The 17,953-nt window shown below is 39.5% G+C and overlaps 1 protein-coding gene across 3 annotated transcripts in view; it reads right to left on the bottom strand.

Moving 5' to 3' along the window:
* LOC121294489 (D-glucuronyl C5-epimerase-like) overlaps positions 1-17,290 on the bottom strand; it is a 34,635-nt gene extending 17,345 nt beyond the window's left edge. Inside the window, exons 1-2 of one of the 3 annotated variants that reach the window (XM_041218233.1) lie at positions 17,091-17,290; positions 16,469-16,535 (exon numbers count right to left, since the gene is read on the bottom strand). The gene's annotated coding sequence lies outside the window, so the exon portion shown is untranslated. Of the gene's footprint in view, positions 1-5,804; positions 6,009-16,468; positions 16,536-17,090 lie in introns of those variants that run through there. The other 2 variants (XM_041218234.1, XM_041218235.1) reach the window with 2 other exon arrangements.
* Between the last annotated feature and the right edge of the window lie 663 nt (positions 17,291-17,953).

Here is a 17,953-nt window from a genome sequence, read left to right as displayed (position 1 = left end):
AATGATGAACTATGAAATGCAGAAGTTTAAAAAAAATTAAATTAAAAAACACCCACACGATCTAAACAAATATAGTTGCCAACACGAGTCATCCAGGCTACAGTATCTGCCCAAGGTTGTGTGCTACCTATTGCAACATGAAGTGCTACACTCGTTCACACATCAAGCACAAGTGCGAGTGTGTCAATGACCCTGTCATGTATGAAGCCTGCGGGGTCCCTGTGGTTTCACACATGATCAGGCATCCTGCAGGGAGGAGCTCACCTCGCTGGAGCTGGTCCTGAAAGACTACTGTTGCATTACATTCAGTGTTGACAGTCAGGTTTGTTTATATATCCACCCCCCCCAGCCTAATGAGCACAGTACTAGGAGAAACACATGCTACTGGGAAAGTTCAATTACTGGGAGGAGCAAAAAAAAAAAAAACTTTAGGAACCCTAAAAATAATAAAATAAAAAGCACAGGCAGACAGCTGTGTGACAACATCCTGAATACACTTCATGCAGGCAGCAGAAAACAAAAAACTGCTACAAGCTAAACTGTGCTTGGAAACGGGGCAAAAAGTGAAGGGGTACAATGAACCATTAGGTAGACTACAGTATATACTACTGCCTTTAAAACACTGCAATATTTCAAAACGAGCCAAGATTTATAACGCCATTTATTGAATATGTCTCAATATGACGCAATACTTTATAGGCTCCATATATTTTCCCTAACGAGAAATGGTTCAGAATACAGCCACTTCGAATTGCATTTTGGTGTAAAACCCTTGACAGACCTGGCCCTTAGTGCCTTACATCACTCCCATGTTGTTCAGTACCTACAGTACCTTAATATGTGATAATGTGCTGCTGACTGACAGACTGCTGCAACATCAGCTACATTGTGAAGCAAAAAAAATTAAATTGAAACCCAGTAAAGCAGAAAGTGATGCAGAAAGTAATGAACGCACTAAACATTTGTCCTGTAGGTTTTAAAACAGCCGAATGTGGTTATTCCTTAATTAAAAACAGACCCTGTGAATGTACTCTATGCTTACTGGTGATGTGGCAAACTTTACAAAATGTGGATTCCACAAGACTACATGTCTGGATACGTTCCCTGAATGCCTTCCAGCATTTTAACAGCCCAGCCATTGGAAAACACACCAACGCCAAACACATGCTCCGATTTCCACGACAGGAAACATACAATTTCACCCCTATTTAAATGCACATATGCTTGTTACAAATCAAGTACTGTACAAGTCAAATCCGCATCAACCGTGGCAGTACAGGGAGGAATGCGCACTGCTTCAGAAGTAGATTTCAAGTTAGAAACAAAACTGTCCGTTAGCGATATCCAGAAAAAATACATAAGCATTAGAAGTAAACGTTACATTTTGGTTAACGAACGAGTTTCAAAACACATGGGTGTATTCTGTACTCTGTGTGCTCCCTCATTACACACACATGTGGTCCTAATCTTGGATTCCATGCAGCATTTGCCTGCACAGTTACCTAGCAGAGTCACAGGTCTTCTGTTAAACAAAGATGAATAGGAAAGCAATAGACAATGTAAAGGTCCAGTGAAATGAATGTTAAAGAATGTGAGCTGATGCAGCATCAAAGCTTGTACCTTCTCTAAGCTGTATTTAAGGTTAGATTACACTCCCCGATCCGGAGCTACTTACACTATTAATGTGCTTCTCGCGGATGTTAGCTTACTTACAGAATCCAATGCACCTCGCAGCAGCATCTTAGAAAAAAAAAAAAAAAAGCTTCCTCTGCTGCAGTTACTGTGCTAGGTAACCATTCCTTTAGGGGGATTTCATGCTTCACAAAACTCAATTTACTCTTCACAATCAGACTTTAACTCCTGAAGACAGCCCTATAAATCATTGGGGATCGTTTCATATCTCGCCAAGCCGCATCAGTGGCTCCAGCTTCCTGGGAACAGTAGATTGTTATCAGCATAGACACCCAACGCAAACACAGGCACAGACCTGCCTGCCTGCCCTTTGCAGCTGAGCAATTAGAGGGAATGATAATTAAACAGCTGTGTTCCGAATACATTCATGTGACCAGCAAAGACACTGGCACAATTCCATAACTTCACAGGGCCCAACTTAATGAGAACTTTGCTGGAGCGAGAGCGCAGTTATACTGTTCTGAGAATTATTGTACTGTAACTGGTTTCCAAACCAAAGTATATTTTACCCTTTCTCTTTCTAACTGTCATCATGATAGTTTTTATAATGCCTCCTCCTCTAATTCAGAACCCAAGTCAGACCCAGCCGATGACAAACTCTGGCGTTCAGTCCTAGATAAAAACAAACAAATGTGTAACACCTCCATAAAGCTGGGGGAACACAAAGATTGGAACTTGGTTTAAGGAGACTAGGTTTCAGGCCACTGCATGGAACACCAGGAGAGATTTGGGGTTTGATAAAAGCAAAGTTGTCTCAAGACTAGGTCTCCCGGTCTCCTGGAACAAGGTTTCAGCCCCCCGTTTCTGAAAGAGTGGCTTTGTGCTCCCTCAGCTCAAGGTACAAGTACACTAACACTCCTTTGCAGTTATCCAATTCTGTAATAAACTCTGTGCGTGTGTTATGGTCTACTTTTGTTTTACTGTTTAGTTACATCAGCCAGAATCATGCTGTCAACATCTGCAGCACAGACAGTATTATAAATGCAGATGTTTTCAGAAAAAGGTTTCTTTAGGTTTTCAATATTTAAAAAAAAAAAAGTCTTAAACATTGTTTTTTCTAATCAATTTTATAAATACAAATTTTGTATATTAAACTAAACTCACGTACAGTAGTACAACAGGCAACATAATCGAGGCTTCTTAGAATTCTGAATGATGAAATAATTCAATACACAAATTTGTGCCAATATTTCATGACGACTGAAATAAAAATCAATAAAACTTTCCAGTACCTGCTAACACGAATCCTCATACAGCAGTGGTATTGAGTAATGTTGACTTTTAAATGCTCCAGTGTTTGACAAATAATTCTCACATCAATAACTAAATTTGCAATGTAAAATAAGTGTTGGTGATTTACAGCACAGTATCTGAAAAAGTGTTATAACCGAACCTTTTAAAAGGCATGAATGTAAATACAGTATAAAAGAGTCCTAATGTGCTTGAACAGCACCACACAGAAAGCTTCAGTAAAAAAAAAAAAAACCCAACAACAACAAAACACTTCCTTGCAAATCTCTAGAGGCTGTACAGTAAAGTACTTCACTTGGGTCAACACCAGCCCTGGAGCCTGCTGGAGATGAATGCTTCTCAGTGCTGCCCGATGGCACTCCAGTCCTTCCACACCCCTTTATATAATCTGCTCACTGGAAGCTCAGTTTAATGAACAAAGACGCCTTTAATAATTCAGACGGTACTTTCAAAAGATACGATGGGGCTGTGAGACGCTTTCAGCAATAGAGTGAGTAAACTCCATCAGCCTCTGCGGCTTTGCATACACTGATCCCCAGCCCTGTTCCCTGAATGCAGACTGCTACCCTTTTTCTCAGCTACTTCACAGGACTTTGTACAGGCTGATCCGTGTGTCAGTGGTGTGTGTGTGTTTCTTCTATTTATTTTTAAACAACCCTTTAGAGAATTTCTTTTGCAATTTTAAAATATGCTATGTTTTTTCAAACCTGTAATCAAGGATCTGACATCTCTTCCGTGAAATACAAAATCGCTGGCATTTGTGAATCACACCTAAAATGGGGTTGCTGTAGAATACGTGAGCCTACGGAAATGTAAATAAAAGAAACCTTGACAATATGCAGCATCCAAACTAACAGGATTTAGCCCCCCCCCCCCTCCCCCACCCATTGCAACTGCTGACTCAAAGCAAAAGGTAATTTTGGGAATTGGGAAGATATTAAAAAAAAAAAAAAAAAAAAAAAAAGCACAAATCTGTCTTCCCTGGATCTCGTACACTTCTGGATTGGTATAGGATTTGAAGCTTTGCTGTTTGACGCACTGAAATATATTTTTACATCCACAGCAAGATAACAGACAGGCTCCAACTTTCACTAGCTTACAATAAAAAAAATAAAAAAAATCTGTTTAGAAACTCAAAATAAGTATTTAAATCAAATTTTTAAAAAATGCTCCCTGTAAAAAAAAAAAAAATTAAAAACCCAAAAGACAGGAGAACTGCCGAATGGCTACAAATGAAGCAGCCAATATCTGACCACCGTGCACCAGATTTCTTAATTAGTTTAAAGTTTGTTTGCATTCAAATACAGACACACTGTTTGAACAATGCCACGCTGTCAACTGAACAAAATTCTTCCCCCAGACTTCCAAGCATTCTCGTTGGCTCGGGGCTCTGCCCGCATTGCCATTATGCTTCCCTGATTAGCTGAGTGGAGAGATCCTAAAAATATAGTTTTTGGTAGCTGTCTATCAAACTGCCTTCATAGCTAAAAGAATAAACTTTGAAGACAAAACATCAGAACTTGCATGGATCTGCAAATAAGAAAATGGCATGCCAGAGAGAAGCTGTGGTAAATTGCCAGCAAAGACACAGATAAACAGAAATGGAATGATAAACAGCCCCAGAAAATAAAAATAAAAATGTACAAGGATTTAAAAAGTAAAAGAGCCTCAAACCAGTAACATATCAAAGAATCTTTTCAATGATGGCAATACAGTATGACAACGGAAATAAAAAATAAAAACCTCTTGAAATCTATTTGATCCAGAGATGTGAATAAGATATTACTTGCTAATCAAAGACTGCCTCAGATATCTGACTGCATGACTCAAACTGAAGGGTGTGCAGGGAAAGAATTTTAAACACAGTACATGCGTGAAAAAAAAAAAAAAAACCTAAAATTATTTTCTTCAATACTGTATCTTCAGTACACAAATGTAAAAACTTGACAGATTTCCCCAATCTGTGAAAGTTTCATATTATACAACAGAAGACGACTCATCTTCCCATCACTGAGAGGAAGGAGATGGATTGCAGACTATCAATAAAATCCATTATAAATATAAACACAAATGAAATGTTAACGTCGGGCGTGTTGGGGCAGCTACGCAGGAACTGGTTGCTTTGTCTGCCAGACCGAGAAATGGACAAGATGCAGTCCAGCATACTGAAATATCTGTCAAATAGTGGGGGGCATGAAAAAATAAAAAATAAATTACAATTTCATCACTCCCCTAAATCCACAAATAGTGTGCGAAAGGTAGCAAAAACACAGAATTGTATCAGAAATAGCTCAACCAAAACATTAAAATCTACAGGTACGAAAGCAGAGATAGATCTACATTTGAAAACAACAACAGCATTATCACGCAACAGGGACTGATCTGCTGGAGGGACCCAATTATTCCTGCAATTCCTTCCAGAAACACAGCTACAGTGACAGCACAGCAGGGCCTTTCTTGTGTCTCACTAGAATCCATGCTGGTACAATACAAGACGTTACTGAAGCACGCTTGGCTTGGTGGAAGCAACCCAGGGGTTGGGACTCTGCAGACAGACAGCGAGTCGGGCAGACAATCAGAGCCCGCATGGCATGCGGCTGATAAGAAATCTGGCTTCTGACAGCTCTGTCTCTCAGAGCACTCAATATGGGACACAGAAAAGGTGCCCTATAAAAACACTGGAGTTAAAAAGACAGATTCCCATTCACTAGAGCTGGTAACAAATCATTTTATATATTCTGGTCTGCTCGGGCACAACTTGCTGATGTGCAGTTTTCAACGTTGGATCTCTCCCAAAAGTTATGAATGCAGGGAAGAACAAGAGGTTTCATCAAATCAAATCATATTACAAATTGCCATACCTGCTAATTCTGAGTCAGTCACTCCCTTTGATTACTGTCCGATTATGAAAGCTAAGCCGACTGCAGCACTTTTAAACGTGAAGACAAAAAAACTCCTGCAGAACATTCCAGCCCACTCCATCCCCCACAACGATCATCTCCAAACCGCTTAAATTAGGTCAAGAGAAGACGTCAGTTTCCACTGAAATGGAATTTGCTGGAACAGATAAAACTTCAAAAAAATATTTCTCTTCTCCAAACCGTTAAAAGAATTTCAAACATATCCTTGCCTGTCAGCAACAGCCGTCTCATTTAACAAAACGCGTGGTCAGTCCTTCCTCTTCCTGCAGCCTTCATGCAAATACTCAATTTGTTGCACAGATAAGTCAAGGATACCATACTAACGGCAAGCCCAAACAAATGGCCCCACTCTGCATCTCCAGCTTGTGACGTGCCCAAGCAGTAAGGGTGACATTCCTGCTGTACCTGCTGTCATTTTCTTTGCAGACAGACTGGTCGAGGAGTCTCTTCAGCTAGCAGTATTATTCTCAGGTGTGTTAGAGGAGATCACAGCCTACAATAAAAAACACATTTAAAAAAAAACGCATGTTGAACAGAAATACCCCTACTGCTTTGCACATGAACCTTCATTAATTTTTCTTTAAAAACAAATTTGTCATACATATTTTCACCCAGTAATATACGGTGCAAAATCTATTAACAGAACGCGTATGTTTTACTTAAACAAAAAAAAAAAGAAGCCAGCCGCATATGAATGCATGTTTGTTCCATTTTTGTTGTCTACTGAAAGGCATTGGAAGGTAATGGTGTGAATCCAACAAATGATCCTGCAACCCTTAATGGCTTTAAAACATGCAATGGATTGAAAAATGAGCAACAGCAGGATTTCAGCTTTAGCCCTGAAGAAACAAATATACAATGCATAACGATTTATAGACGATTAGCAGGCGCGGCTGGATTAGTTTGCTTGAAATGCATTTCTCTTTCATTCATACATCTCTCCTCCAGCAGTCTGCATCAGGGCTGTGTATTACATCTAAATTAGCAACTGTATATAAAGTATGCATTGCATTTTATAAATTATCATGCAAAGAAAAAAAATAAATAAGAGAAAATTTAATGAAGTCAACGACTGCCAAAAACCATTTCCAGCAAAGCTGCTCCAATGCAGTCCCGTCAGGAAGATAATTCAATCTCATTACCAGACTGCATCTTAATCATACGACAAGAAACCCTACCTGGCTTTCAAGTTAGTCACAAGCCTGCCCCCCACGGGTGATCGCATCATAATCATGCAATAATAAACCCTACCTTACACATTATTCACCCTAATGGTGATCGCCATCATACAGTACACAGGGGCTTGTAGGGCCACCATGTGCAGACAGGACGAGCCCGGCCTGCCAGAAGTTTAACATGATCTCAACACATACTGGACTAGAACACCCTCAAGGACTGCTGCCTCAGCTGCTGCTTTGATATTTGTGGCTGGAACTACTGATTGAAGCCTGTTCTCTGGAGGGCCCCAGAGAGCCGTAGCCTTTAAAGACTGCTTCTTGCAGTCTCGGATAAAGAAGCATCACCTGTCAAAAGACTCTTGGATATACAGGAAGATCTTCCCCATCATCACTGAAACTGACTGGCTGCAGCAGCCATTATGCATTACGTATATCCACTACACGTGCACAATACCAACAGCATTACATTTTAATTAACAGTCATTCAGGGTACACTGCGATGCCACATCTCTTTCAGGGAGGAGTCCTGTTAACAGGAGCCTAACTGTAACAAAACAAGTGCCCTATTGTATATCTCAGGCATTCCTAATGTATTGACTGTAAGAATTAAGAGAGCAGCTCCTTCCGTTGCTGAACACGTGAGAGGGTGTGTGCTGTGCTCTCCAGACAGGAGAAGCGAGAGGCAGCCGAGCAGCTGGGCTCTCCTCCCTCTCCTCTTCATTAAAAACGTATGCCTCTTCCATACCTCAGCCTTGTGCATGCATACCCCAAAATCGGTCTGCTTTAAAGATTCAAAAGCCTAGCTTGCTGTAACAAAGGGAAACAATTCAACTTTTAATCCGTCTCCCCGGAAGGAATAATATTCATGCCTGTTCACATATGAAATGTCCTAGGCTTCTTGCATGTCATTACATTATACCTGAAGCCAATAGCATTTATGAGAGTTCAGTTTCCATTTGAACAATACTGTACAGAGGTATGAACAGCAAGGCTCCCAGAGCAACACAGATCTGAAGAGCCACGTTCCACAGGTTTCAACTGGGAGGGGCATGTGGATCGGCTTGATTTAAAAACCCAAAGCGTGTAACAGAATGAACTACGACCCAGGAAGAAAGTTCAAACATGACTCTCAATCATTCTGACTACTGTGACAGGCGACGATGAAATGATTGAAAACCCCATGCCATCACATCTTACCTTTTGAAAGAGCAATCGAATCAGGTGGGCTTCTTCCTGTGTTAATGATTACATTGATAATTTATGAAAGTGTAATTACAGATGACAACTTCACTTCTGAGTAAATTCAAACTCAGTGAAATACACTTGAAAAGTTGATGTTTTAAAAAAAGTGCCAGTTGCCAGGTTACACAAAAGCTGATGTTGAGATACAGGACTATTATCAATTAAGTCTTTTTTTTTTTTTTTTAAAACTAGCTTAATTTGCAAATGCACTCCAGATCTGCCTTGTTTGTTAATATTTTCTTCCTTAAATACAGTTAAATACAGTATATCCAAATCAAGCTGGTTTCAAAATGCATTCATTTTTAGCAAGTCACTTTATACAATATTTTTGCTTTTGAATTACAAATAAACTGTAAATACAAATAGAGATCTACATAAGATCCCTACTGTATAGCAGTTTCATCCATTCCCACACTTGTTAGCCACAGTGTGTATTTAACAAGCCCAGATGTGTTATTAAAATCATTGTAAAACCAGGAATGGGTCAGACTGCTATGCAATAGGGGTGTTAGTGCCATCCCTCTATAGAGTAGCTGCAATAAGAGTACACTTTTTTTTTTTTTTTTTTTTTTTTTTTTAAAGAAAATGTTCCACATAAGAATCATTAGACACCATCTTCTTAAACAGGTGTTAAACTGAGACTGAACAGAACCTTCAAGCAATGCAAGCAAACTTGTTTTGACAACACTATGTAACCCAATTTTTGTTCCTGGGTAGTAAGTGTTTTATCCTAATTGCTTTTGCCTCAAAAGTATAGAAAATGGCGATTATTCCCCACAAACGTTGCTTTTGTGACCAGGACAGTGATATTTCAAAATATCACTATTTCCAATGGGAAAATGGGAAAATGTGTATTTACAGTATAATTGTAAAAGTATCTCATAAATCTTGAAAAACTACTCACTTCTTTTGTAGTCATCTTTGTATTACTTTAGTATAAATACATGTTAATTTGGATTCATATGTTGTTTTTTTCTGACTTTATGTAAACAAAAAGACACACATTTGCCCATTTTCCCATTGGAAATAGTGATATTTTGAAATATCACTGTCCTGGTCACAAAAGCAAAGTTTGTGGGGAATAATAGCCATGTTCTATACTTTTGAGGCATAAGCAATTAGGAAATAACACTTACTACCCAGGAACCAAAAAAAAAAAAAAAAGTGGTTATCATGTGGAACTGGGGTATACAGTACAGCACTGTGGTCCATAAACTGCATTTTTGAACTGGCTAAGCAATCATTTGTGTATTCATTCAAGCTCTTTAATTGAAACCAAGAAACTTGAGCTGAATGTCATTCTAGTACACTGAGCATTTCAACTTTTCAGTTTTTTTTATATTAAACAGCGTACTCTAATATTAATAGATTGGCTGGCTTGCATTGTGTCTTTTCATATATTCAAGAAACAGCCTTCAAAATAACTACCCCCCCCCCCCCCCCCCCAAGCAGAAAGCATGAAATTTACATCTACTTCATGCATCCGTACTTCGAAAAGCAGGACAAACTATTTACAGTTCTATATGCATCAAAACAGAGAGCAGCCTTCTCAATAAAAACACGGCTGAACCAATTCACTGACCTTCAATATCTACAGATTGCACAGTCTGTCATTTAATGGTTAAGACTGCAGGAGGGCTTTTATCTAAGTTCATGTGTGGAGGAGATTATATGGGGTTGGAAATCAACCTGTGTGAGAACAACTTGAACATGCAGTGCAATAACTCCTATACACTGAACAGAATGAACTCCTCTCTATAGAGACTGACTGCAGCTCCTATACACTGTACAGAACGAACTCCTCTCTACAGAGACTGACTGCAGCTCCTATACACTGTACAGAATGAACTCCTCTCTATAGGGGCTGACTGCAGCTCCTATACACTGTACAGAATGAACTCCTCTCTATAGGGGCTGACTGCAGCTCCTATACACTGTACAGAATGAACTCCTCTCTATAGGGGCTGACTGCAGCACGGCAGCTCCTATACACTGTACAGAATGTACAGAACCCACAGCAGCCTTGGTTCTAAAAGTTACCCTTCATGCCCTGTCTGGGATCCTTAATGCAGACTGAGCTGCAGGAGATGGCTCGTGGCCCATTATCCAGCTCCTTTACAAACAGAATGAGCTTCAGTGGTTTTACACTTCATAATGGTACTGCTTGTTCAACAGCTTTTGTGCTATTCAGGATACCCAGACTGATAAAACACTTTTGGGTCAGTTGTGCATTTGTTGTGCAAGGACAAAGCTTTACTGAACCACCTGAATTTCTGCGGTCAATACGGTAGAAAGCTTCTTAACAGGAGCCAAGCGCCACAATCCTGATCAATCTTAAACACAAACCATCACTCCGAGCCGGTGCCAGTGTGCCACGTGCTTCCCTTCTCCGTCTGTGCTTCGTCACAAAGCAGACAGACATTTTCAATTTGCTTACATTCCACTCGACGTAGTTCTAGCTACAGAACCTCAAGCTCCACAACAGCCTGCCGTGCAGCTTTTTATCTTCAACCTTTTGTGTGTTTTTCTTGGAAAGAAGGAAAACGCCAAAAAACTGCCTAATCTTTTGCCTTGCGAGTTTCTTCAGGGAGGGTAATGGGTAAACACATGGAGTTTGTAACGCATTTAAAAAAAAAAAAAAAAGTGCAACACAAGCACTTCAAAAGAAATACTGTGTGGCTGTAAAATTTACAATTGCGCAAAATGCCAATTTCTGAGTGTCTCTCCACCTCTCTAAATGAAGAGTGCATTTCACTCTGCTGCCCTCAAATTTACGTTATTTTCAGCATCAGTTTAGCAAAGTCACTTTAGCCTGAAGAAAGACACATCATAAAAGCTAATCATGCTGCCTTGCAATTTCCCCAGGAGTCGCATGTAAAAGCATTATGCACTTTTTACTTGGCCTGATCTCAAGGAGAGAAAAAAATAATAATTCACAAGGCTCCTGTTACTGGAAATATGCATTCTTTTGTTGCTGTATTATAGATCCCAAATCCCCACAGCCAAAAGATGCATGTTAGCTAGACTATGCATTCATGCATCACGTGTAATCAATACAAACTGTAGAAGAAAGCTTGTGCAATTCCATTTTTGAATATGGGTTACAACAACAGATAAGGCCAGCTCCTGAAAGTGGGCATGTGGGGTTATCAACTCTATAAGAGGGGAGGACTACTTTAGAAAGGGTTGGCGGGTGAAAAAAAGCAAACATAAATAAATAAATAAATTCAAGGAAGATTAGGAAATCCAATTCCAAGGCTTGCGTGGTCTTTATTACTGTTACTATCACAACCCATCATGCTGTCAGTTATACATTGTGCACGCTATATATAATATATATATATTATATATATATCTATATATAATAGATATATATATATATATATATATATATATATTATATATATATATATTATATTTTTTTTTTTTTTTTTTTTTGTTAAATCACATTGGAGCAATAAGTGTGTACTCAGAAAATTGTGTACATTCAGGTATAAGTCCATGCACCTACTGCTCTAGCACTGTTACTGTAAGCAGCTGTGTTTTGTATATTGCTCGGTTAACAGTAATCATTTTGCTTGCAGTACTGTATATATGAGCAAGCTAACCAAGACAGAGCCATCTTTAGCAGCTAACTCAGTAGCATCTTGGCATGTGTTTTAGTAATTAGTCAAGAGAAAAGAAATCTTATGCAGCTTAATCAAAATTCATCTAAAACCCACCTTACAACCTGGTATCCTTAAAAAAAAAAAAAGACATAATTAAAAAGGAATTATGGGTATATATATATATATATCCCTGGTATATATATAAAATATATATATATATATATATATATATATATATATATATATATATATATATATATATATATATATATAAAAAAAGAAAGCCTGCCACTGGATGTTGCAGCTTTATGCAAAGTATCTTCAGTACTTTAGCACAGAACAGATCTGGTAATTGTATTTTGCAGCAGTTAAGGACTTTGAGGAAGTACCTACTTCACAGAATGGAAGATAAATGGATTATTATTGAGCTACAGCGCCTCCAAATATTCATGCGTCACAAATAGAAATTGGGATGGTACAACAATAAACATTCTGACTTCCGACAAAACAATTACTGGCATCAACCCAGTACGAGTCTTTAACGAAGGTTTTGGATTCGAACACAGAAGAAATACTCACAAGCTCAGTATTGCATTGTTCCTCAATTCAGAACTGTGAAGTAACATTTCTCAGTGAACTACGGGTTGGACATTTTATTGTTTGCTCGTGTTTCAAAACTATCTGTAACCTTAGAGAACATTTACAAACACTTTTAAACAAACAACATTTTTTTTTGGAATAAGGCCCAGTGCATAAAAATCAAAAAGCAGGACAGCATAAATTAGCCACTCACAAGAAAAGACCGAACACAAATAAATGGATACTGAGAGACAAGAAAATAATCAAGCACTCTACTGGTAAATATTTTTTTGCGATGCAAGATTGGAAATAACAGTGTTTCTCGCAGTGCTGTTTAAATATTTAAAATGCTGTCACGTGGTTCAGAAATCAGTCACACAGAAACTGAAACTATTTTCTACGACACAGTGTTTGTTCCTTTAACAATTTGTTTCCAATAGCTGCAGGAATTGGAATCTCTAGTCAGCTGGCAAAGGACTTCTTCACATACCAAGGAAAGAGCAGTCCTACCAAATAAACATGAATGCCTCGTCCCAAACCTAACTTATAGTAAAATACACCACACATTAAGTTAACCTAGCAGACTAACACAAAAACGATTAAATAAACCAATGATTATTTTACTGATGATCTTTCAAAATGTTATTAATTTAAAATGATATTTTCTCCTCCAAACACTGGTACTGTGAGGTAGGTAATTCTCTATTACATTTATTGCTTTTGTCCAGATCAGCCTACAATTAAACAGCGAGGAACAAGCAGCAGCCTGCACACCTCAGCAGCCCTGCCTGGGGCTCAGCTAGGGACAGAATACCAGGGCTGTGTTTCAAAACCAGCATGCAGGGACTTGTCGGTGTTCAGCATTCTGATGCTATCACCCCCCCCTTCACTAGATACAGTAGCTTTTTATAAAACACTGCTATGGTACACTGGCTACAATGATAACAGCTGGTAATGGATGTCCTGGTGCCACAGCGGTGTGTATATTTAATGATAATCTATGAGGTACCGTTCTTAACAGACTGAAGATAAGGTAATTCAGTCATTACTTCACTATACAGTAATACAAACAAGCTAGTCTCCAAACTGCAGGACTTGATTGCTATGCAAGCATTACTGAATGCAAAGATGGACAACAGCTTAAAAAAAAAAAAAAACACAACATTCACACCCAGTCAAAATCTAGCATAGGTTTTATGCCCTTTGACCATTACATTCTTGAAATCTATAACGGTATCTGAAGACATTGCCCATTACTTAGAGGCTTGTGTAAGAACCTGAATATTATGCTACTGTATATATATATAAAAAAAAAAAAAACAGTGAAATGGAACTAATGAGAACACTGCTAAACAGTCCTTTCTGACTTATGTTGCACTTGAGCAAATTCATTAACTGTACCAACAGCTGTTCCTGATAACTGGATAGAAATTTACAACAAAAACACAACTGTGCATAACGTCATGTCACAGGGCCCTCGCCTGCTTACAACAACCAGCGTCATAAATCCAGCTGATACACTACACTGACATAACACTGGACTTCAGAATGATTAGCAGAGCACGATACACAGAGAATATTCCTGGGAAACGCTGTTCTCTGCTACCTCCTTTTCAGAACTGCCTCACATTGTTCTGTGTGTTTACTGTAGCACTCAGTTCATCTTGACTCAACCTTACCAACTGAACTAGTCCCATCCGCTCTCGTTCTCCACATTAACTGTTAATACACACTGTCACACTGCACGACAACTCCTGAGAGCTGCCGATGCTGAGAGAGCTGCTGCTGTCTCTGCAGAGTGTGTACTTACCTTCTCTGTCAAACCAGGAGCAACGATCGAGCCGAGCCTGGGAGCTCTCTGAAGAACAGGTATAGAAACTCTGGCAAATACCAACACAAGAGCACAGAAATAAAGAAAGTAATAACAGAATTAAGTTACTCCTTTAATGAAAATATGTAGCCATCTCATTTTAATGAGACCTGACTGACTGAAATCATGCTATACCTTATGGCCTGGTAGATTACTGTAAGATTCTACAATACATTGTGTATCTGCATGAATTTAGTTTTTAAATAATTGCACTGTTTTAATAGTTCTTAAGCCCCTGTAAAATGTGCTCATCCTTGGTTAAAACCAGCTTCTAATAAAAAACAGGATGGCTCAAAAATGCCTATAGCCTAGATTCTCAGAAAGATGACAGAAGCATGCTGTATTAAGCAACCTATCAACATATCCTGTGGTACAATCTGGCTGCCAAGTTTCATTGCTGTACTGCACTTTTTTTCCTCCTGGCTTACCTGTTTACTGTTGAAGTGCCCTTGCTACAGGATTATTTATTTTTGGAAGGAAGATAAAAGCAAGCAAACACAACACTTTAAAAAGGGCTCTAGTTTTAACAGGTGATTGTAACAATTACTTTGCACAACTTACTCTACATAAAATGAATTGTGTTTTCTCACTGGTTTTGCATGCACATTTATTATAGTGCTGGATGTTTCAAATTCAGACATCGCACCCACTGTCACTGAAGCTCCTGGTAACATCACATGAAGCAGTGCTCCAAATATCTGACCTCTTCCTGTCACTTTGTAGGTTTCACATCACATGTGAATGAACAGAGATCAAACACGATCCGTCTATCAACAGAAGAGGTTTTTAAATTCCTCAACCCCCTCCCCAATGATGTATAAAGTGGATTCCAGAAGTTCTTGCAATAACAGGCTTCTGAGGTTTCTTCATAGGATTACCCCCAGCCCCACAGTCCGATTGTGTAACAAAAAGCCAAATCGGCAGACCAATGAAAACGGACAATGCAGAAACACAGCTGCACAAGAGGATCTTTGCTGAATTTTTGCAGTACAGCCACAAATTGATAGGGCACTGGCAGTGCTCCTCATAGAGGACCAGACAAAGGATCAGCAGTCTCACTGTCAGTTACTTAGAACATGGATTCAATATCACTTCAACTCTGCTAGGACAGTTTCCCTGCCAGGACTCTGTAATTATTCTTCTCAGATCTTGTGTACTGCAACAGCTAATCTCACACATTAGTGATGGTGTGTATCCCATCGCTTCAGTTTAGAGCACATTTCTAAAGACAGGATCAAGCAGCAACTGAAGACCTCCACACACCCAACAGGGAGAACTGGAGAGTAGCTCATGGTTCGAGTCAAAAGTGTTCTGTTGGTTCCCCTTAAAATGCCCATAATTTACAGTAGCATTATCAGATAAAAGGAAAAGGGTGGGTGGTATAGAAATCCCCAAATTCGATTTCACCAGCAGCACGGCTTTTATTGTTTATTTAAGTGAACAACAAGAAAAACACAGGACAATGCGATCTCTCAGTTAGCCTGGTTTAAAAGCAAGGATAATTGTAAAATGTATTATTATTACACAGTATGTGTGTCAACCGACAAGTCAAGAATATCTATTTCTAGGGGAATCTGGTATTGCCGGTATTATTTCAGATTAAATGTCCTTTGCATGTGTGTACAGTAGTGAGAGCTTAAAATTAATGGATGGGGAAAGTAGGTCAACAGCTTTCTAATGTTTACCTGATCTCTCCTTTCCCTTCAGAGGGTACCCATGCAGCAGCTGTACACTGGGAAGGGCGGGAGAAGGAATCAAGATCGTTCCCAACACAAATACATCCTACTGACTGCAAATCAGATGGAGGGGGAAAATGATCCGGGACCTTAACCTCCTACTTATTTGATTAGCCCAGTGAGGACTGACGAGACTATCTTAGGCAGCGCGTGATTATGAATGGGGTTGGATGGCAAATCCCTACCTATGTGATATTTAAATCGGCACACTGTAATCATCTTTGTAGACAGCCACCATCCAAACTGCTATATTCGGAGTGACACGCGAGTCATTTGCGAAGAAAGTCCTCAGGGATAAACAACAGCATAAATAAACTACTTCATACTATACAGAGGACTAAACCTCCGCTTTAACATTCAAACCAGAACGACACGTAGCAAGATGATTTACCTGCCGGGCAGAGATCAGTTTGCAGGCTGGGATTTCCCTGGGTGCTGTTGCACACACCGATAACAAACTACGGAAAGACAGAAAAGAAGAAAAATAACTAATCAAACCCAATGCGTTCTACTGCTAGGCAAACTGCACGCTGTTTTTGTGTAAATACACGCATTATTCACCACGAGGGAGGTACAACACCGTGCAAACGAATAGGTCAAAATGTTTTTTTAGAAGCTTTTTTTCTGCAATGGATCGTTGTTGTTTGGTTTCCTCGTGTATTACCTGCAGAACCACAGGTCTCCGGTCCAAGGTATGCTTCTGTAAACAACGCTATATTACTGTTACTAGCATATCCTTAAAAAGACGTAGCTTATTCTTTCAAATCGCAGTAATAAGTATAATTAAATCCTGCAAGTAAATGCCACGCATGTTCTGTCTGTGCAATGCAGAATGAAAATGTGCCAGGTTTCTACACGTATATAAGCTGAGATGAAGTATCACAATCTTGCATTCCTATACCTGTATTTGCATTATATTCTTATCAATGTACTATTACCGAGAATACAACTGTACAGTACGGAACGGAAGACATAGACGATTTGGCATTTACAGTACTCAGCTACAAACTCACCGTGTGTGCAGAGGCACAGAAAGGTGTCCTCCAGCAAGTCGCAGGTTTGATTATAAAAACACTCCAGTCTCCGCAGGCCTTGGACTCGGTGCTTTCCTCAGCTCTCGCAATCCCCTAAGCCAGACTGCAGCGGCGACTCGGTCTCCACAGATCCAACATGCTCAGCACAAGACCACGACTCCAGCTTGAGCTGCACTACCGCGACACAAAGCGAGAAACCCCGAGCAAGGGGGAGGGGCTAAGAGAGGCGAGGCAGGCCAATCACAGAGAGAAGGGGAAGCAGTGGGGGCCAATCACAGCGCGGAGATCACAATTTGTATACCGACTCGATTACTGCCCATGATAGACACGGGATCGAAAAAAAAACGGCCAATCACAAAGCGGTACGGATGGGTGGGGCGGAACGCTGTTAAACTATGAAATAATGGAGTGTAGTAAAAGTGTTAGGTAAGGACGGGCGTGTGCAATCTGAAAGAGTTATTTGGTAGATTTGTTGAAAAAGCTGAAGCTAAGATACATTTTAAAGTGTTAGCGTCATACTTTCGATTTTACGCGCAAGCTTCTGATTTTTTTTTTTTTTTTCCAGCCAGCTCACCATTTTACCACGTACTGCAGAAAACTAATAACATTTGGGAGAGAAGTTATTATCAGTGCTAAAGTAAACACATCTATAGCAAAATGTCTGCAGTATTAGTACTGTTTTTTACCAGCACAGTATTGCTGCAGTGGAGTTTTATTTTGCACTGGAGCTCTGCAAGACCCCCGGCCAATCACATGTTGCATTTAATGTTAGGGCTTCCCAAATCAGTTCCTTGAAGTGCCAGGGGCTCCTTTACATAGCACGTGACATACCATCCCACTTT

This window comes from Polyodon spathula, chromosome 19 (assembly GCF_017654505.1).
Source record: "Polyodon spathula isolate WHYD16114869_AA chromosome 19, ASM1765450v1, whole genome shotgun sequence".
Taxonomy (NCBI): domain Eukaryota; kingdom Metazoa; phylum Chordata; class Actinopteri; order Acipenseriformes; family Polyodontidae; genus Polyodon; species Polyodon spathula.
Note: the sequence above shows the minus strand (reverse complement) of the source record. Positions and strands in the feature narration are given on the sequence as shown.